The 22,889-nt window shown below is 40.4% G+C and overlaps 1 long non-coding RNA gene across 3 annotated transcripts in view; it reads left to right on the top strand.

Moving 5' to 3' along the window:
• The window catches only part of LOC129170781 (uncharacterized), a 52,978-nt gene that overhangs the window by 18,300 nt on the left and 11,789 nt on the right, over window positions 1–22,889 (top strand). For 2 of the 3 annotated variants that reach the window (XR_008566676.1, XR_008566675.1), the window contains exon 6: window positions 2,676–2,924. This is a non-coding gene — a long non-coding RNA (uncharacterized LOC129170781). Of the gene's footprint in view, window positions 1–997; window positions 1,215–1,295; window positions 1,375–2,675; window positions 2,925–22,889 lie in introns of those variants that run through there. The other variant, XR_008566677.1, reaches the window with a different exon arrangement.

Here is a 22,889-nt window from a genome sequence, read left to right on the forward strand (position 1 = left end):
GAAATTCTGAGTAGTATTAGCATATTTTCCAAACTGTAAGTCCCTCAGGAGTATAAGGCAAGTTATTCAGCCACACGATAGCATAAAGAACCGGAACTTGGGAGACTGAATAGGCCAAATTAATATCACAAGCCAGCGAGTCCAATAAGCAAGTTATCGGTAAGAAAGTTCACCAAGCTCCCGATCTCATCGCACACCACTGAATCCATTTAAGTTTTCATCCTCTGTGTCGCTAGCCTAGAGCGCCCTCTTGTGGCAGTTGACAGTAATGTTCACCCCTTGGTTCATGACAGTCAGTATCAAGTAACATTTAATAATGTTAAATTATATATTTTGAGATATAAGCTGCACGCGAATATAAGTCACAGGACCATCCAAACTATGGAAAAAAGCTTGATTTATGGTCTAGAAAATACGGTATATGTAGAACAACACAAAGTTGTTGAACATGTGTTGTTGTGTTGATTATATACATTGATCATTTGCTGTATAGACCCTTACAAGTTGAACATGAAAACAGCACCAAATCCACATTGCTTATTTCCTGGTTCGTCTACCTATTGATGCTGTACTTTAATGGTCATTGGTGTCCACATGACCGGATCGTACACTATTCTATCACTGAAGAAAACTGATTTCAGTGAAACACACAGGCTGGAATGAGTCACGATGATGTGGAAGGTGATTTGTTTGGAAATAAATCACTCATGCATTGATATAGTGATATGGATTTGATGTAAATATATTATTTAAGCTCCATACTGACACATTTTCTCTCCTTGCCTGCTTCCTCATGACTCTAGCAGCCAACAGTCACGCAAACCACTGCTATTTCAATTCAAGGCTACATGAGGCAGCGACTCCTCCGTCTCTCCTCCTCAGTCAAAGGAGTTCCTGAGCGGTGTTCATGCTCTACTGCAATCCCACCGCCCACACAGTATACTTCCTTCAAGCTGTTTGCCACTTTTGATATCATTTTTATATTTTTGTTTTCCAGAAACAACTCTGACAGGACAAAGAAGGAAACAAGTGCAATGGGTGATCAAAAACTAAGGTCTAGTGTGCAGAGCTTAATCTGCTAAATGTTTTCGTTCCCTTTTTACAGACCTGATGTGTGTGAATTTCGACTAGAGTTTAGTCTAGTCTGTGTCCAGTGACTCTACACACTAGATGAACTAGGATCTAAGATTTTCTGTAAAGAGGCTACGAAGTGCGTAAGTGTAAAATCCATCAAAATAATACTGTTAGGTCCAGAAGTATTTGGTTAATGTGATTTTTTTTTTCTTTTGACAAAGCCATCTTCCACACAACTCTGAAGAAGATAAGAGGTAGACAATGGATTTATGGATATAATCAAAGTGGATTCAATGACTGACATCTTGACCCATGGACCTCACCATATTATTTTTGCAAACCTTCTGCTTGTTTGTGGTCTTGCTGCCAAATACTATTGAGGGCCTAAAATGGAGCCAATCTACAGAAAATAGGTGTAATTTCCAGAAGGCAAAAAGCTATTTTTTATGTGTGAAACCTCTTAGAGCAAAGCTGAAAATATACAATCTATTGTGTTGTATATAAAGGCAAAAAGATTGTCCAAATGACCACTGAACGAGACAATTGTTATGATCATGGTTAACAACCATAACAAACACAAACAAGCAGCACATCCAACATAAATACATTAGACTCACACTCATGACTTATGCAGATTATCCCCTTTTTTCCATTCTTAATTTGTTGACATGGAATTGTCCACAAGTCCGTCCCGGGGGTTCGCAGGTCACCATCTGGACCCACACGGCCCTCTCTCTCAATCTGGGAGGCTTAAAACCCATGCAGGAGCTAATAATTACTCTAGCACATATGGGCATATGGGTGTTCCAGACTGACTGGGAAACCTTGGCTCGACTGCACACCCTTGGCATCTGCTTGGTAAAACATTTTAAAGATGTTAACCTTATGAGGCCAGAAATGATCACCTGCAAATGCAGTGAATGACATGTGGTTCCTTTCAAACAATCCCATCGCTCAGCTGGACATTAACAAAACAATATACATCTGAGGTCAAACACAATCTGTTCGAGGGCGCTGTCCCAATGTCATCATCATAAAATATGAACTAGTAATAACTAAAGGCAATTGTAAGTCATGTTGATAGGCATCTCAATTTTTAACGTTCGTAACCGTCATACAAGGGTAAAAAGATGACTGCTGAATAGTAAAACTTCTAATCTGTACTTCAGCCTTACAGTATGTTTATCTTGAGTATGTTCATTTTGTTTTCTTATTGAATTAATGTTTAGTTTCTTATTTTCACACAAGGTAAAACACCATCGAATATTCCTAAACTAAGCTTCGCTTGTATGCAACTATAAATACGATATGTCCGATGCTACTGCAGTCTGAGCATTCTGGTTGCTTATATCTGACCTATACATCATCGAAAGGCGTGTTTTGGCATACGAGAGTTGGGGAAAGGTACTCACAAATGTAGGCAAAAGTTCTTGCTGTTGTCTGAAAATTATTTTTTAAAAAAATTCTCAACTGTTGTTTAGACATGATGTATTCAAAGAAAGATAAAGGGTTAACAGGGTTTGTTGCTTTATTAATAATGGTATTCATCCCCAATCTGTGATGCTGCGCGTTGTTACATTATTCATGTATTTGTTTTCCAGACTTCCCAGGCTCCTGCCACCTCTTCCAGCTCCGTTGGGGAGATACCAAGGTGTTCCCAGGCCAGCTGTGAGACATAATCTCCCCAGTGTGTCCTAGGTCTACCCCCGGACCTCCTCCAGGCTGGGCATGCCTGGAACACCTCACCAAGAAGGCGTCCAGGAGGCATCTGGACTAGCTGCCCGAGCCACCTCAACTGGCTGAGTGGGAGGGTTCACTGATTCATTTCATTTCTTCTGCTAGCATTAAAGGTGAGCGACTCAGAAACGATGTAGTTGTGTGCTGTGCAGCCATCAAAATATGGAATACCAATACTAGCCTCAAACAGTCATCAGAAGTTTTAAAAGTCTAAGGCTACCAATTTTTTTCTGAGCAAACAAAAACATGGCTTCGGATCTCACTTCTCATCTTTACTCTCACACATTTAAGTGTGCCACAATGATTTCCTGTCTCTTACTTTTGAATACACCACACACTTTGTAGGTTTGTGTGTGTTTGGATGGGTGTGCGTGTGTGTGTGTGTGAGTGCATGTGCGTGTGTGTTTTTCCTCCTACAACATTAGAGAAGTGTGTATTGAAAAAATACTTTAAGACAACCCAGTGAGGACACGGATATGAGATGATAAAGGGTCGTCAGCTGTGACCAATCATTTCACATCTGATCAGGCTACCGCATCTAGTTCCACCGGGAGGACACCAAGGTGTTCCCAGGCCGGCTGTGAGACATAATGTCCCCAGCGTGTCCTAGGTCTACCCTCGTTCCTTCTCCCGGCTGGGCATGCCTGGAACACCTCACCGGTAAGGCGTCCAGGAGGCATCCGGACTAGATGTCCCAGCCACCTCAAATTGCTCCTCTCAATGTGAAGAAGCACCAGCTCTATCAGCTCCTACTGGATGGCAAAGTTCCTCACCCTATCTCTTGGGGTGAGTCCAGCCACCCTACGGAGCAAACTCATTTTGGCTGCTTGCTCTTTCAGTCACTACCTAAAGCTCATGACCATAGGTGAAGATAGAAACACAGATTGTCCGCTAAATCAAGAACTTTGCCTTCTGGCTCAGCTCTCTCTTCACCCTGACAATCTGGTACAGCAACACGCTGCCCAGATCCGGCTGTCCATCTCACGCTCTAGCCTTCCCTCATTCGAACTCCTCCATCTGGGGCAAGACCTTACTCCCAACCCCCAAGGGTCTAATCCACTCTTTTCCATCTGACAGCCATGGCCTCAGATTTTGGAGGTGCTGAGTCATCCTAGAAGCGTCACACTCAGCTGCGAACCGCCGCAGTAAACACTGAAGGTTAGATCATAAGGCCCCCAAACTGGACACCCTCAGTGCCTTGGCTGCACGTACAAGTTCTAAGTTCTGTTTTTTGTGTTTTTTTTATATTATCGATGGGTTGTGTAATTGTTCGTAATCATGGTAGTATTAAGAGGTAGATTGTTCCGCTTAGGTCCCCACTGAAGGCCCAGGTACTAAATACAACCATCACTGCTGATTTGAAATCACCATTTTGATCATTTGTTTTCGTCACCTGTTCCCATTGCCCCACTTAATCTTGTTGACCCTTTTTTCCTCTCACTCACATTTCCATGTGGTCATTGTGCACGTTTCCAACTGCACATATAATCCACTGCCCTGCCCTTGCCCTGATTTCACACAATCGCCTAATAGTCTCACCGACGAGCTGAACATGATTCATGTGTTTTTGCTATTCAACCATATAACTGTAGACATTTTCTTAGTCACTTTTGGTGTTGTCTATCTTGTATTGATGGCATTGACAGACAGCAATTTGATATCATATTTTGTCACATATCACCGTTTATTGCACTTAAAAAAAAAATCAGAACCATGAATCATCATTCCTGTGGGTGAAATGTGCTATTTTGAACTTTTGTATGCGTCACCCCACCGAGAATTCAGTATCAACTCAAAGCCAAATATTGTCAGAGCACTGAGGTTCAGATTAATGTTTTTGTATTGAAGGTTTTTTTATTTCCTTGAAGGTCCACTAACTTTCCTTGCACCTCATGGGATTCCCTCAGCAGAGGCAAATTATCATTCAAGTGATGACAGTCATAAAAGTCTGACAGGAAGCGTGTGCTCTACAGAGGTTTTATTGATCAGACAGCCCGTTCACTCAGTGCCATGCACAGAGTAAACGTTTTAATACACCCTGTGCTCAGTGGGGTTTACGGTAATGTTGGAGATCATGCAAAGGGCTGGATGGCTCATCAGATTCACAAGCACACAATTTACTTCATTACTACCTAAAGATATAGGCCATGTCCACATGAGCATGTATATTTTTGCATTTAGCCCTCGTTTTGTCCTTAAAAACTGAGCTTTTGGAAGAGGTTTTCAAAAGCGCTTTTCGACTTTTGTCATAAGGAACGTTTCAAAGGAAAATACTCTATTTTACATCACTGTTTTAAAGTGAAATTAGTCAAATTAGCCTATCAGGACAAAACTGGATATCTCCTTGCTCCTGATGCTGATATATCAAAAAGACTGCTTCTGTCCTTTGTTCGTTGACTGCAGCTGTATTTCAAGATGGCTGACATAAAATGTGATTGGTAATTTACAAGTGACAATCACACAAAGCAGCAGTGGCCCTTTTTTTTTTTTTTTTACTGCTGCTCACTTGTGAAACTTGTTCGCTGCCCCTGGGGACAGATGGAAGCTATAGAACACAAGAAAGGAGAAGATATGTGATGCAATAAGATGGAAACTCATTCAACAAGTGATCTCAGAACCATTAGTACTGCACACAGCCGAAGATGCATGATGAAAAACAGGGAAATTTAGATTTGCCATCCAAGATTTGACTCAAATTTTCGGTAATATTTCTTTTGGTGGGATTGTAATATAATATACAGTGGCACCTTGGTTTTCCTCGTTAATCCATTCTAAAAGGTCAGACGAGACCCGCAACGTACAAAAACCTAATGCATTTACCTATAAGCGATAATGCAAATCCATTTACAGTCGTCCCTCGTTTATCGCAGTCAATTGGTTCCAGACCCAGCGCAATAAGGGAATTTCTGTGAAGTAGGATTCAGTATTAATAAGTGTAGTTGTAGTTGTAGTTAGAGCGTAGAAAACCTGAGCTCTGTATTTCCCTGTAGACATGAAGTAACCCCCATAATCACCCTATTTTTCTTTGTTTACACCACATTGTTTACACTCATGCACAGGCACTGCACAGATCACTGCAGTCATAGCTTTGCGGTTCAAACATCACTCCCTCACTCTATCGTGGTTTTTAAAAAAAAATATTAATTAATAAATGATCCCTGTTTCGTTGTTGACTATGGCCTATTATTTGCCAAAAAATATTGAAAGACATGTTATGTGTCGTATCAGTAATGTGGCAGTGATGAGACATGACAATAAAGTCATAGAGAACTTTAAACTGCATGTAGTCAACCATGTCATGTTCGACATGACACAGCGAAAACAAGTTCTCCTCTCATTCCGTGTGAAAGTGGTAAGTTTTTGGCTTCTTTCTTTGTCCTTTTTTTGTCCTCCTTCCCCACTCGTTTAGAATAAATAAATTGGAGTTAGCTCGTTAACTAGTTAGCTCAGTAGCACGCTAATGCTTAAAGCGGCGGCCGTCTCTTGTGCCTCTGCGGTGATCCCATATCCTGCGTATTACAGTTGAGCAAAGTGTTGTAAACAAAGAATTATACAAGTGTAAAAGTCACTTTTACACTTCTATTATTCTATGTTGGTGTTATTTATTTGGTGTTATTTCATGTCTTCACGGCTCTAATTAAAAATTGTATTTAGAATGTCACAAACATGTTTTCTACGCTCTCACTATGGAAATATTCAATTTATTAATATTGAATCCTACTTCACGAAAATTCACTTATCGCAGTTGGGTCTGGAACCGTGATAAACGAGGGACGACTGTAAATGTTGAAGGAAATGTATAAATGAACATCACTTTTGCTTTTATTGGTGACTATTTATGTAATGTGTCTCCATGAAACCATTCCCTCTGCAACCAGTGTTAACTAGGAACCTGTACATAGCATAGCATATATTGTAACAGATGCTACCTTTGTACTTTACTATGAGTGTTTCTCACCTTCTTTATCAGAGTTCTGGCCCTTGCAATTTTGCAGCCGTACTCAATAAATGTCTGAAAGCCTATTCAGAAATACACAGTGAACGCCTCATGAACCCAGGGTGCAACAGAGCTTAAAAGGAGGAAGAAAGGAGACAGATATAGTTGTTTATTGTTGTCATACCTGTCAACATTTGCATTTGAAAATAAGGGAATTTTTTTTCTGGAAGTAAGGGAAATTTAACATAAGAGGTTCCACTTTATATTTTCCACTGTTCCACTCGTGATTTTCTTTCTTCCACAATTTATGTTCAGATTCTTCAGCTTGTATAAAATAGGCTTGTACTATGTTCTTATATTTTTTGGCCTTCACCGAGGATTTGTCAAAGATGAAAAGATTTTAATTTATACGCGACTCAGTAGATGTTTTCACAAAGTATGAAAAAAAAAAATTCCAATATATCCAACCTTGCGAAGCAGAGGTCAAGCTAATTTAAAAAATCGGGTTAGATTGTTTCTCGCAGTTTGAAAGAACATTCACAAAGCTGACTCAAGTATTCACGCAAGGGAAGCCACATTCACATGCATTGCAGCCTCAAAGCTCGGTGATGTGTTGAACTGCAAAGACCCTTCACTTGCTGTATTTTTCTAGCTTTGTGCCTTGAATACATTTTGTGGCAGAGGGGAGCAAGAGGTGAATAGAGAAGTTGAGAGCTGCATGTTTTTCTACCATGGAGCTGCAAAGTATAATATAAATTTTTAATCATAATAGTAAGTGTAAACAAGAATTTTTGTTTTGCTTCACCACCAACTCATTTGTACTATGTTGCATTGTAGGTGTTTTGCAAAATGGCCTTTGTTTCTTTTGTCCGCTTTAAATATTTAAGCACATCATAAACCACATTAGATAATGAGAACATTCATATCAAGCAGGAATTCTGGGCCTCTTGAAAAAAAATCGCACTGGGCCCCCGCGGGCAGCTGTTGTCACATCTCTGTGTTTTGGGGCCCCGATTTGGAATCGTCCAAAGTCCAAAAAAAAAACTTAATTCTCCCTGATGTAGATGTATTTGTATTTCCTAGAGGGAAAGAGTGAGAGGCATATGAAGAGGGGCAAACAGAAATAGACATAAACTGTGAAATATAAATAAACTGCAACCACTTGGGAAAAATACTCCACCACCAACCAATTGGCAGTGCTGTGCATCTGTATCCGGCTCAAGTGAACTTCATGATTCCGTTTTTCATTATTCTTGTTTTATTTCATCGCATACTGTCCTTTCTTGTTCCCCCTTTGTGGGCCTGAATGGTCCTGGCAGAGGCTGTCATGGATGTTATTTTAACCTCCCTCTGAGCTTTCAATTCCTGTCCTTCACCTTCATCATACATTTTCTTCTTCTTCTTCTTCTTCTGTCTGTCTGCCAAAGGGATCCTCTGAATACATCTACAGTGGATTTGAAAAAGTGTTTGGCCCACTCATTTGGCCCCGATTTCTTATTTTTCTTTGCATGTTTGTCACACTTAAATGGAACAGATCATCAAACAAATTTAAAATATTAGTCAATGACAACACAACTGAACACAAAATGCAGTTTTTAAATGAAACTTCCAAACCTACATGGCCCTGTGTGACAAAACAAAAAACATAACTTAACTGTGGTTGATTACACCTGAGTTCAAGTGGACAAGGTTATAAAGCCATTTCTAAAGCTTTAGGACTCCAGCGAACCACAGTGAGAGCCATTATCCACACATGCACACATGAACATGAAACAGTGGTGAGCCTTCCCAGGGTTGATTGGCCAACTAAAATGACCCCAAGAGCACGGCAACGACTCAGCCAAGAGGTCACTAAAGACCCCACAACAACATCCAAAGAACTGCAGCCTCACTTGCCTCAGTTAAGGTCAGTGTTCATGACTGCAGGTATTTTTGTGCATGTTCTGAAAATACATGTTTTTTTCACATATGTGCATGGCTCAGATCAAGAGTACCCAAGTGTTACATTTTGGGTAAAATTTCAAACTCGTGGATAGACCTTGGTAATGTTATGAACACAAACTTCAAACATTGCAAAACACACACCCAACATACCAGAGCTCGAGACATCTTCCATTTCCCTTAGCGACCCTCTGAAGTTCACTCTTTCTTAAATGTAATGCACATAAGTCGGTGTCGACTTTATGCTGTTATCGCTGCATAGATTTGACTTTTGTTAGAAAAGTAACTTATATTTGAGAGAGTATCATAAAGTAAATAAAAACAAGTGACAAATCTAGATCTTGAGTTAAAGCTCTGAAAATATGGCAAAGAAAAATTGACCTTCAGTCCTTACCATGCCATTGTTGTTGTATCAGTACAAAGACTACAAATCCCATCAGCCGTTCTTAAGACTGTAATGACATCAACTTTGACCTATCAACTCCACAATACAAGCTAATCATTGCAGCACTGTGGCAACATGAGCCAGGATTCAGTGAAATGCGGTCTGCACTCTTGAATTATCATGGTAAAGACCTAAAATTATAAGGCGATCTTTGACCTCCCATGAGGGACATGCCAATCGCTTCCGGGTTAAATACGGGGCCGTTTATCAACGAACACGCTAGAATTGATTTGGTTCGGATAAATGTCGACGACATATAATATGACGGATAAAAGTAAGTAAAATCCGGCTAGTAATGATGAATAATTTTGCCCACTTCGCGTGTTTTTTTCGCCGCTTCGTGCACACGACACGAACGGTGACCTATGAGAGGTAAAAACGACGGCTGTCAAAACAAGTTACACTGCTTGATAAACACAAAATTTGTAACTCACCCGACGAAAAAAATCATTTCAAAGTGCATAAAGATCTTCTCCAATATATATAAAAATGAAAAAATCTTACCTTAGACTTGACAATGGTTGTCAAACCGCCGATTGCTCGTCGAATTGAATGATGCTGCTTGATGCTGCCGAGGTCGTGACTGAACGTACATTACGCTAACACAAAATGGCGGATACAACTAAACATTCCACCGCTTATTTGGCGAATAACCGGCGGAAGGACACAAGTGTTTGTTTGGCCCAAGAAGGCACTTTTTATTTTCAAATTCAATATTTACTAGCAATACACAATTTACGCTGTGAGCTCGAAGTGTACGTACATTAGTGGCCAGACACGAAATTTGGGTGTTTTAGACTTATTTTACTCTTTTATACACAAAAAAATCACTCTAGTTGCAGAGTTGAGTAATTATTCCATGAATATATACCATTGTAATCATCATGGGGTTTGTTTTTCCATGGAATTATGTTGGCGGACACGGAGGTAATGTACTTTTCACTCATGATTACACAATAGTTATTTTTTTTTACACTGAGAATATTTGAATAAAACACATTAGAAATTAATTTCAGACATCATTCTTTAATTCTAAGTAGAAATCATGACAAAATTGTCAGAGAAAATATTGTTTATTTCAGAACAAAAGTAGACATGCTTTACATGTAACATTTCAATGTCCAAATATAGACACTTTTTTACAACATAGCCGTGCTAGCGCAAAATAAAAACATGAACAGGCTTAATTTATGGTTTGGTAAGCTTCCTCACTCTATAAACGTCAGAGTGATAGGGATAGTACACATTGTTAGAACAACTATTTCAAATACTACTCAAGTGAAGTTGAAGACAGCAAAGGGTACCCTTGATCTGAGCCATGCACATAAGCTTTAATGGGCATTTCACACTGTAAAGGCTATTGCTTCCCTTTAGCCTTTCTTCCTGGTTTGTTTGGACCACGTTGTTTTTGGAGAAGCAGTTAATGATCACACAATTTAAAAAGTTTTCAAACTATATTAAAAAATAAGGTTGGTTACCGCGCTGGACTCTATCATCAAGGAGGAAGATGGAGGAAGAGCCCAGAATGAAAGTAGTGTATATAGCAGTTGCCACGCCCCTCTAGAGAGTAAAAGTTAAGTTTGTGTAAGAGTGACAGTTAAGCTTGTATGAGTGAGAACAATGCATCTATTATGTGTCGCCTAGTATTTTTCCATCAGTCATATATATATAGGTAGGTAGTTCCTGTATTACTCATATTGCATGTCTGTAAGGCAGTAAAGTCATTTAAGTGTGCTGTGTAAGTTTATTAAAATGCACACAGCAGTGGTCTTCCATGCAAGCATCAGTTTGTCATGCCTCAGCCCCTCTCTCCATGTGAGCAAAGTTTATGGGTGGCATGCAACACCTCGTATAGCACGGACAGGTTTAAATACGACTGCTTCCCGGTTATGGGGATGCATTGGAAGGCTGCAAGTTTGTCTTTCATGAAGGCTGAATTGCCTTATACATCACTGTGTGCATTGTAAGCACAATCTGCAAGGGCTCCCATTATGTTACATTACGCTGCATGCATCTTTTGGCTGTTGTTTATATTGTACCCTCAATATAAACATCTGGCCCGCCAAAGCTTTTCCTTTTAACCCGGCAAACATCACCCAAATAACGTAATCAGTCTAACTAGCAATGTTCAAACAGTACTTCCTCCGCTCTGCAGGGGGCAACAGTGAGGAGTATGTGTCACAATGAAGCAGCAGTAGAAGAAGATGGCTTGTACCAAAACATTTAAGTTCTACCTCAAATGTGAAGAAAATGAGCTAAATGTGAGAAAAGTGAGTAAATGTTTAAAAAAATGTGTTAGCTAGAAAAGCGTGACTGAATGTTTACCTTTATAAGATCTAAACTGCGGAGACACTTTAAGACGAAACATCACAACTTCGATGCGGTCCATCCCTCTGACTGGTGGGTTGGTTCTAGATTTTTAAAAAGCCTCATAGATTAATCACAGTCAACACAGGGCACATATAGTAAACACCCATTCACACTCACATTCATAACTATGGACACTCTGGAGTCTCTAACTAACCTAACATGCATGTTAAGAAACCCATGCAAGCACGTGGAGAACATGTGAACTCCACAGAGAGAGGTCCGAGTTGACAACTCAGAACCATCTGGCCACGAGGCAGATATGCTAACCACACGTTCCACCGTCCTGCCCATTTTTAAAATGGAAAATGTAAATGACGGAACTGATTTCATATTTCCAGCCATTTCTACAAATGTAATATATGCCGGGGCACTGAGGCACAATATCTTGTAATAATCACAAGAACCCCCCTCATTAAAGATTAATTAGTTTTCTTCAACAAAAGCTTGTATATTACAAAAGGGGGGGAGGGGAAGCCGCATTGAGGCTGTAATTAAAGGACGTTGAAATTCCGCCAGTTTAATTACCACATGATGCGAGCTTGCCAGAGAAAAAATAGATGTATTATATGTGTATTATATGCGTAGACGCCACAGGGTAAGGTACGCTGTAAACAGACAAATAATCTAATCAAGAAGTCATTCAATCTGCGTCACACGCCACACAACCACGGCGCGTTCAAGGACCGCTGAACAAAGTGGCTGCGACGCCAGAAAAAAAAACATACACTAATTAGTCCCAGCACCACGGAGCAAAGACCAGCTCTCACTCGGACACAATATAAATGAAATCTTCAAAATGAAACACTCTTAATGCACAACACAATCATCAAACCTACTTATTTTTCATATAACGCGAACAGAACAATGAACAACTCCTTCTGTTTGCACTGTACTACTACCTGCGCTGTGCAGGCTGTCACATGAGGCGTTCAAGCGCATTGCCTAACTCTCAGTGTTAGGCGCTAATGTAATCACACTGTTTTTAATTTTTATGCACGTATCCCGGGGGGAAAATTGAGTCACAGTCAAAGATAATCCAGCATGGAGACTGCAAAGGCCAACACTTTAATAAGTGATGGGGGGGGGGGAAATCCCAAACCTTGCATGTACTGTAGGTAGTGCTCTTAAAGTCCATTATGCTCTTACAAGGAGTGCCATTAATTTATGATAACATCTGCTAAATGTGATGTTTAGCTCTGAGTGCAGGCTCAATTCAGCAGGCCATCTCTCCACTCGGAGATCTCTGAAGGCATACTGGACATTTGTCAACTGGTTTATTTTATGGCTGAAATGTAGGACACATATGAAATTTGAGTTAATAATGTTGTTTGTTCCCTTGTGGTTAAGCCAATTCCTCAGTATACAGCAGTGATATTTCTCTTTTCATCTAACATTTACCAGGACAGGTAATAAAAAGTAAGTGGAATGCCAAAGTGGTCATTTGCACAAGACAAAAAAAGTGGGGCTGTCAAATTATTACAATTTTTAATCTGATTAATTATGGTTTTCAAATTAATTAATCATGATTAGTCACCAAGTCACACCACAGTATGTCTGAAATATGTCAATTTTTACTGTATTTTATTGAAAGACAGGGCAGGATTATATATATTTGCATGTATTAAGAGCACCAAGTCAACTGAAAATTTTAATTTAAAGTTAAGAGATGGCACACGTCTGAAACACTGGTTTCTTTAATAGCAGACTATATGAATCATGTTATTATGAGCAATGAGGCGTTGCGTTCAAAGACACCTCGTCATTTAAGTTGAATTCACATGTTTTGAGTAAATTATCTGGGATTTCCAAGTATACTTAAATGCAGCAAATTGTACTTCCGCATTAAGAGTTACAAAGTGAGTGCTAAGAATATCTACGTATTGTTTTTCCTTTGCATTTCTGTTTATTTGCACCACACATACGCGCATATTAAAGACGTTGTTGTGATGTACGGTGTGTCTGTGAATGCATCTTGCGGTCTGTACAGGGGCAATGACGAATGTACTAAAGACGTATTTGTTTGGAGTTGGAGATACATGTATGGAGTTGGAATTGCACTGCTGTTGATGTATTCAGTTCAGAATAGTTATAAAAGAGCTACACTGTGCCGCCGACCCGTCTGTCGTCATAACAGAGAGCTGTGGCTTGCCATTATGCGTATGCGTCAATTACTCAAAAAAAAAATTACGTAATTAATGAAATAAATGAGTTACCGCCGTTAACGCGCTATTTTTGACAGCCCTAAATAAAAAAAATTTAAAAGACTATGGACGTCCGATAATATCGGCCTTTCTCCGGCTGCTTCGTCCAGTTCCTAACGCAGGATCCCGAGGCCTTTCCAGACCAATTGAGAGACATAGTCTCTCCAGTGTTTCCTCGGTCTTCCTCAAGGTCTCCTACCGATCGGACGTGTCCTAAACACGTGCCCAGCTAGGTGTCATCCTGACCAGATGCCCGAGCCACCTCATTTAGCTCCTGTCAGCGGAGAAGGAGCAGCGGCTCTACTCCGAGTTTCCCCCAGATGATAGTTGCTTCTCACTCATGGGCACAGCCCATCCATCATATGGAGGAAACTATGGAGCGATCTTGTCCTTTCCGTCACTACCCAAAGCTTGTGACCATAGGTGAGGATAGGAACATAGATTGACCGGTAAATTGAGAGCTTTGCCTTTTGGCTCAGCTCTCTCTCCACCACAACGGACAGATGCAGAGTCCGCATCAGAGTCCAATGTAGTTACTAAAGATACGACAAAACACAAAACAACAAAAGGGTTGCTCATTTGCTTTGACCATTTCCGATGCTGAAGTAGAACAATAAATCCACAACGTGCTCCACATAAAAACAAGGCTGTTCAAACATCTAGCACATTTTGTGTGTCTGGTCTGAGACTGATGGCTTTCAAATCCGCCCCTGTCTGCTACACTCTGCTGGGAAAAAAAAAAAAATCAGACTTCAACATTCAACAGGGATAACCTATTTAGAGATTAATCCTGGTCTGATAAAACCCATTTACGTGTCACCAGTGGTCTGAAGTGTTCAGGCTGTCTGGATGCTGTATGCGTGATATTAACTGGACCTGTGCTCGTTTCCTGCGTTGATATGTTCTCTGCTGACATCCTGTCTAATTTGCTCCATGTAATTAAAATGTAGCCCAACCTACTTCTCACCTCACTTGACCTCCTAAATAAACGTGAGCGTTCAATCCATTAACGTCACTGACGCGCAAAATTGTTGTATGACAGTTTCAGAATAGGCTCTTAAAATGTAATTGGTATTCAGGTACACCATTATGTTATTAGATTTATTCATGCTGCAGCAGTTTATCCGACGGAGTAAAGACACACTTACTTGCTGCTTTTTCATCATTTGAAGTCTAAATTCATGCAACTTTTTCTTTTGCTGAAAGGTTTTTAGGCTCCAGCTGTTTTATTAGTGTCAGTGGAGAGCATTAGTAACATATAATGGCCTACATTCTAGCTCGGGGCTTCATCAGCCTCACAAAATGACAATTGCGCAACAAAATCTGAAACAAATCATTTTAAAGTTTGTTAATAAACAACCAACCCTTACTTCCATTTTGCAGTTATTGGAGACATGCAGGTCTGAACATTCTCATTTGTTGTCCTGCCGACTCGTGCTCATTCACGGTACTGTGTTGTGTTCAGTAGTGCTGCAGGTGGTCCCAGTGCAGCTGTTTGTTCTGATTGTACTGTGTTTTTATTAATAAGAAATGGAATGATAATTAACGACAGAATGCTAGTTGGCAACCAGGACTTGCCATGAAGAACGGGTTGACAGTCTTACTGGGAGGGGTATTGTTTTCTTTGGTGTTGAGATGAGGTGTTTCATCTGATGTCAATTTTGACAGCATTCAGTGAAAGGCACCACTGAGACGCTTAGGGGAATGATGAGTTCCAGGCTTTTCTGAGACATCCTGTCGAAATGTGCTCATATTTGCCGTCTCGATCAAAGAGTAGAGTGTTTATTTTTAAGTTAGACAACCGAAAACTGTGCAAAAACTGCAAAAGCAATGAGAACAAATGAGGAATATGAATATCAAAATTCTAAATTCAACTTCTAACAAAGCTGAATGATGTTCTGGCTGATCCATAACACTTGACTACATTAACTACATTTTCACAGCAGGTAATAAAATAAAATCAAATTAATATTGTACGTCATATAGTGTATCTCAGTTTTTGTTCCAAAAGTTCAGACGAAATCCAAAAAGTATGAAAACAAAGCTATTTTTCCCATAGAAAATCATGTACGGTGTATGGCTAATATATCCTTCAACACAGCAACCATTCACACTAGGGATTAGCCGGGTACTCGTTTTAGACGAGTATCTGTTAAGGACAATGCATTTTTACCGAGTACGAGCATGGAACAAGTGCAACCCGTCATTATCCGTTATCGTATTGAAGGAAAATCCTCATTGGGTAACTACTTATGTATTCACTCTTCGCGCTCTGTGATTGGCCAGTCACACACAGCGACTACCCCTCCCTAGACAGAGAGGAGTACACGGAGCATTTGACAAGACAGATTTGAAAACGGCTCGTGTTGCGTCTGTCACTGCCCGTGTTTTGGTTTTTTTTTCGTCTGCTTGCTTTTAATTTGGCTGGTGATATAAAGTTAGTTGGAAAACTTACCCTATTTGCCATCACTGGATGTTTGCATGAATCACCAACTTCACACAGATCATTAAAAATAATGAAATAATAAAGTCTTACAGATCACTTACACACATACACAATGCGCAAATAGCTGAATAATAAACAACTATAGCAACTTGTCAATTTCAGACTTAAAGTAATATACCGATTTAAGCCCCACCCATGTCCGGATAAACCACGCCTATGTCCGGTTTAAGCCCCACCCGCTCCAAGTACAGATACAGGTACAGATAGCGGTGTACTCGCTCATCCCTAATTCACATTCACACCACTCAACAATTAACCTAACATGCGTATGTTTTTGGAATGTGTGAAATATAAGCTGTTGATGAGCACGCGGGTAGTCTCATCACCTCTTCCAGGTCCAGGATTGTTTTGATACCCTTCTTTAGTATATGAAACTTTTCAAACACACACACACACATATCCTGTTTTTACTGTGTCGGTGTTGTGTAAATGCACCCTAAGTCAGAGAACGTAATGAGTTATTATGGGGGCTAATAGTAGTTTGTTCTGTTTTTAACAGTGGAGCAGGTGGTACATTGTGGTGTATTGTATGGTGTGACTTTGTGAATATGTGATTCAACCAGAGATCAACATCTGGCAGCTGCTGCACGCCGATAATATGATCTATTTTTTATGAGGTTTCACAAGAATGCTAAAAAAAAAAAAAAAAAAAAAGAAGATCTGTTCTATGCAAACTAAACAGTCAAAGGAGAGCTGTTAAAATAGTAATCAATAATATAATGTTGGGTCCAGTAACACTAGCATGTGATTGATAGGCTTCACTTACAGTTTTACGCAGTACAATTTCCAGTACATGAACTCTCTTTCTCTCCTCGTTTCATCTCTCACTGGCCTCACTTTTCTAGCTTCGCCTCCTCAGCTTCCTGCGAATCGTTAATGGAGAGTTTGTCTCTAAGATCCAGCCTGCCTGAGTATTTATTAGGAGCTGTCACATATTGGGGCCCATCAATAATTACTCACTGTAAAGCCATTTGGGTCCTAATTACAGGCGGGGTTCACCTCTGGGGTGATCCATCAACTAGTCACATGTATATCGCACATGCAAATCGAGGCATAGCTGCCACACATACCATTTTTCCTTCTCTGTCTAATGAGGTGACACTGTGAAAAGGTACATTCTAATTGACACGCCTTGCAAATAAAACCCCATCATTAGATTCTGAAACAACCACCAGTTATAACTGCAAGTGGATGCAGATGAATAATTAGGAATAATAAAGGACGGCCAAATGAGTTTAAATGTCTGTGGAGTTCCATACATACAGAATCTGTTTTTACCCACGATTCAACTCGAGGCCAAAACAATGCTAATTTGGATCAGTACCCGCCACCAGCTTATACCAGCTTTTCCAATGATGGATGTACAGTGTACATTAAAAACCAAAAATTACCCACTCTACAGAGTATAGCTTTGATATTTTGTATTAATAAAAACAACCGTAATTTGCGGCCTATAGAGTGCATCGGTATGTGAGCCGCACCCACTAAATTTAAAGAGAAAAAAAATGTGTACATATATAGGCCGCACCTGTCTATAAGCCACAGGTGTCCACGTCGTATCACGGGATTTTTAGTACACAAAAATATACACGGAAAGATTTTTTTAAACTTTTGATTAAATAAATGCTTTTTCTGAACTGTGCGTGTAATATGACGAGTAAAACAGTAGCCTACCAGAAAAGTCATTTGTCGCCGTCCTCAAGAGAGTTTTATTGTCATGTGCATGGTAAAACAGCAGTTATACCATGCAATGAAAATCTTATTCTGTTCATTCTCCCACGAAAAGAAAGAAAACACAACAAAGAATAAGAACATAAGAAACATAAACATATAAACATATATACCAATAAATTAAACAACAAAAACAGAAGAGACATTAATACAAATAAATAAATAAATAAAGTGCTATGAGTGTGTGCGTGTGTTGCGTGCGGCGTGTGTGAGTGCTTCGTTGAGAAGCCTGATGGCCTGTGGGTAAAAGCTGTTTGCCAGCCTTGTGGTCCTGGACTTCAAACTCCTGTAGTGTCTGCCTGACGGTAGGAGTGTGAATAATGAGTGTTGTGGATGTGTGCTGTCCTTGATGAGGTTGTGTGTTCTTCGTAGGACTCTAGTTTTATAAATGTCTTGCAGTGAGGGGAGGGCTGCCCCAACAATGTTCTGTGAGGTCTTGATCACCCGCTGGAGTGCCTTCCTATCACGTGTTGTACAGTTACCGTACCAAACAGTGATGGAGGCGGTAAGGACACTTTCCATAGTGCATCCTCCTCCTCCTCCTGGGAATTAAAACCACTAATGTCGTCATCTTCAGCATCGCAATTGAACAGCCTCATAATTCTTTCATCGCACACTTTATCAGTCTCTCTTTGATTTCATTGTTGCTCTTGGAGTTACTTTTCTCTGGCAAATTAGCCATATAACATGAGGTATCCTCTTCATCAAGTAGTAGTCCAGCGTTTCAAAACCCGTTGGTGATAGGGGACGGTTGGCGGTCCGAGCAGTCCAAGCAGAACCTGTAGTAATTCTATACTTGATTAAACTTACCGTACCTAACTTACTTATGGATAACTGAGTGAAAACCTACGTGTGGCGCTGTGGACGCGGACTGAACCATGTGACACACCAAACCATAGAAGAAGAAAAAAGGCATGCACATAAGTCCGTTATCCTCCATTTTGTAAGGCTTGTCTAGACGCTTCATAAAAAATATATTTTATAGTTAAGTTTTTTGTGCATCTATACATTTTATTACCTGAGAGCGCATGTGGCACCCATTCAGTAGAATGGCCCTCACATACGGCCATGCCATGATTAAATGACCAAATTACGTTTCTTCTAAATTTCGCTTTTGACTATTTTCTCTGTCAGGGATTCACGTAGTCTGACCCAGATACAGTGCAGACTGATTAAATATTTTGTCTCTGATGTCAGGCTAATTCCGGCTCAATTGAGTGCAGTTGCAGCAGCTTAAAATATGATGCATTTTATTATTATTATTTTTATAGACTCTGTGCATGGCCTGATGCCTCACTCCATTTTCTCCAAAAGCTTAGTTAGTTCATGTTCCCGTTGTCATGTCACTATTTGAGGGATTACGGGATCAGCAGAAATTAGAACGCTTCAGTCTGGACTTTTAACTTACATTAGGCGGTAAATGTGTCAGGCCAACGTGAACACCAATGTCATCATTATGAAAATCTTAGAGGCATCTCTTTCCTCACATTTATCACAATATATGAGAAAACAATGTGCTCTCTGCTTTTTTTGCATTATTGACTAAACTTCCCCTACACTCGCCTTTACCAAATCGTTTCTCCATGACATTCAACAGAAATGAAATGCATTAAAACAAATCTAAAACGTCTTTTTATTCCTGTCCTGAAATAGCCATGACTTTGCAGGTTTTTGTGAGTGAACATTTCAGTCAATCTCACTTTTTTTCTGCCCCATCTAAACCTCCCATGTCAATTGGAGTCAGGGCAGTGTAATTTTGAGCTGTAACCTTTATCTGAGTGACCACAGTGCTCTCTCATAACCAAGTCATAAATCACACATGATGCCTGTCACATGGCGTAGAGGGGGTGCTGAGGTCAGGTGACACCAGCGCTTGGATTTGTGCTGCGGCAGGTGTAGTTCTCATCAAATACCTTTGAAGATAATAATCCCATCAAGGGAATAGAGGAATCTGTGCTTGGAAGTGTGTGTGCGTGTGTGTGTGTCACCCTGTGTCACCATGTCTTGGTATACACGCTATACCTGCAGCTGTAGACAGAAGTTATAACTGTCTCACGTTATAGTCACGCATCTGCTCCATAAACAAATACAAATAAGACAAGTGGCTAAAACCAAAAGCAGTGATCAGTACAGATCAAGAACTGCGCTACAAACTGGAGCTATTAATGCTGTACTTCGGTCAAAGTTGTTTACACAAAAGCTAAGCAGTTTTGCATTTTGTTGCCAAAAAAGAAACAACCAATGACCTTAAAACGGAGCTCTTTTCTATTACTGCTGCGCCCCTAGTGGTTATATATTTGTTTTAGTAGCCCATGACTAAACTAAAAGAAAATCTCGGAATCTGTTCAAAAAGCCTCTACAGCTCAGGCAAAAGTGTGAATAAAATCCAAAGGGATTGAGATTTGAGTGGCACGTGCGCAGCAGGATGACGATCTATAATCCATTGAGAAAAGGATCTAGGGATTTAAAACGGACAGAACACGGTGCAGGCGGAGGAGCACATGCACCACGTAGCTGTGACTTCCTGTCCTAACATCAGGGGGGAGGGGAGGACTGGAGGCTCCCCACCCCAAGGCTATCGGTTTAAAGTGAATCAATGTAACCAAGACAGAGCATGTCCAAGTGCTCCACAGCGTTACAAGCTCTGCATTTATTTCCAGGTTTCGCCTTTGGATTCTAAGTATGCAGTTTGCAATAACTGTAAAGCAGTGGTTCGCAGACAGAGACTTTTTTCATGCCCCCTGTGATGCAATACAATTGAGAACCTATTGAGTACAGTATTTATTTATCTGTACAAACCACTGTATGAGTTGCTGGTACAAGCATCGTTAAACCATGAATAAAGACACTAACAGACCGACCAACCTTGAAGAAATGTAAGTATAATATACTGTCGTATATGCAGTAGTATATAGTAGGGCTGTCTTGGACTAAGGATTTTCATACTCGAATCTAATTTGTTAGATTTTGTCCATAGTTGACTAATCGTCGAATCCTGCTTTTTTTTAAAGCGTTCCGCTAATGGCGATCCCTACAAGTAAACAGATCTCATTTGCAACAACAGTACCTTAATTTATTTAGTGACACAGAAAGCAGTTCATGTCGATACATGGTCCTCCGCCTTTGGTCTTGCCGGTTTCAGTCACTGTTCTATCAGCACGAAGTGTGTAGCGGTCGTTGAGCTCAATAGCATTGTCCGGTACTCCTCTGTTTAATCATGTCTCTGTGAAGATTATGACGTTGCAATCCAAAAGTGTCTTACTGTGCGTTATGTGGAGTCATAACTCGTCCATTCTTTTCCACCTCGACTGCACCAACTGGTTGTCACTCCTTTCTTCTTAAAGCCACCACAAAGTAGTAAAAACAAGCAACCAATGACCACCTCTTCTGCTCCCTCCCACCTGGTGGGAGGCCAGAGCGTGGCCGATCCTCAGCTAAGACAGTGAACACGCTGAGCCTGCAGAAGACGAAAGAGTGAGAACTCTTACCTTAGCTTGTTTGGTAAATGTCAACCATTCTGAGAGAAGTGCTGAGAGGGCTCCCGTGCAGGTAGATCATTAGTTCTTGTGTAGGTTCTAATTAAAAAGGGACATCATATATCACGTTGCATGGAGGCTGGTTAAAAAGGCCCTTAAAGCAGTCAGTCATTACTGAAGAACAATCCACACCACACATACAGTACAACTGTCTTGGTAAGCCACTGTACTAATGATCATGGTCTTGCCTGCCTGACTTTGTTAGTAGCAACTCAGGCAGCGTTCTGATGCACTTTTTCTACTTCTTCTTGAGAAGGTCCTTCATGTGAAACCATTTAAGGGATGCTAACATGACTTCTCATTTTCTTTTGGCGGATTCAGTTGTAAAAATTGCACACCACAGAGCGTGAAACTAAATGCCATTGTATGATATTGCTGTTGTAATCATCGTTGTTGTTAGATGGTGGGATTCCTATGCCACTTTGGAGTTCTTCCTTGCTGTGTAGCTTTCATTATGTAGCTTCTCTGATCCTCAGTTTGTGGAGACCTGTGAAAAACTGACACAGTGCAGAAATGCTGTCGGTATTAGTCTAATATCCACAAACCTGCCTGGTTGTGTTCTGAAGTACCCAGCGAGTATGGTGGTATTTCAAAAGTAGCCAAAATAGTTTCCTCATTTTACAGGTTCAGCTGCATAAAAGATGGCGAAGTACAGCACATGCCACACACAGATATGACCTCTTGTTTCCTTGGAAACCATTCAGAAATCTTGCAGCTGTCTATCCTTGAGCAGCTGATACTGCTTTCAGCTCACCTCTCCGGGGACCTTCATGATGCATACAAAACCCTGAGGCCCAATTCTCAGTGCTGTGAATTCATGAATAATCACAAATTGAAGGGTCTCCAGCGGGGAGGAAATACAATCAGATCAGCTCTATGTCCTTGACCTTCAATGGCATGTGAGGAGAAGGAGGCGAGGGAGAAGGAGCAGAGCTGAAAAATCAGCTAGGTACTGTACTGTACAAGTCTGGAACCCTTATGTAGCGAACGTTTCCACCACAAGTGTGTAGCTGTGTAACTTGTGTGACACAACACAATCCACAACACATTGTAGATAAGTTTTATTTACTCAGGTCCTGTATCAAGTGTCTACAGTATATCAAATACATACTCAACACAGCCAAGTCATAGAGTGACTGCGTCATGAATGCGCTTGCACGTTTTTAATGATAAAAATACATACCGTAATTTCCCGACTAAAACGTGCTACTTTTTCACACGCTTTCAACCCTGCGGCATTAACAATGATGTGGCTAATTTATAGCTAAAATAACTACAGTTCCCATGACGCTGAGAGTGCCAAAACAGAAAGTAGTGCATTTTCGCAACAGACACTAATATCACATGTTTGAAGTCTTATGCAATTATCGTGTTTTGATCTGACAGATCTTAAGTAAGTTTGATCAAGTGT

This window comes from Dunckerocampus dactyliophorus, chromosome 18 (assembly GCF_027744805.1).
Source record: "Dunckerocampus dactyliophorus isolate RoL2022-P2 chromosome 18, RoL_Ddac_1.1, whole genome shotgun sequence".
NCBI classification, from domain to species: domain Eukaryota; kingdom Metazoa; phylum Chordata; class Actinopteri; order Syngnathiformes; family Syngnathidae; genus Dunckerocampus; species Dunckerocampus dactyliophorus.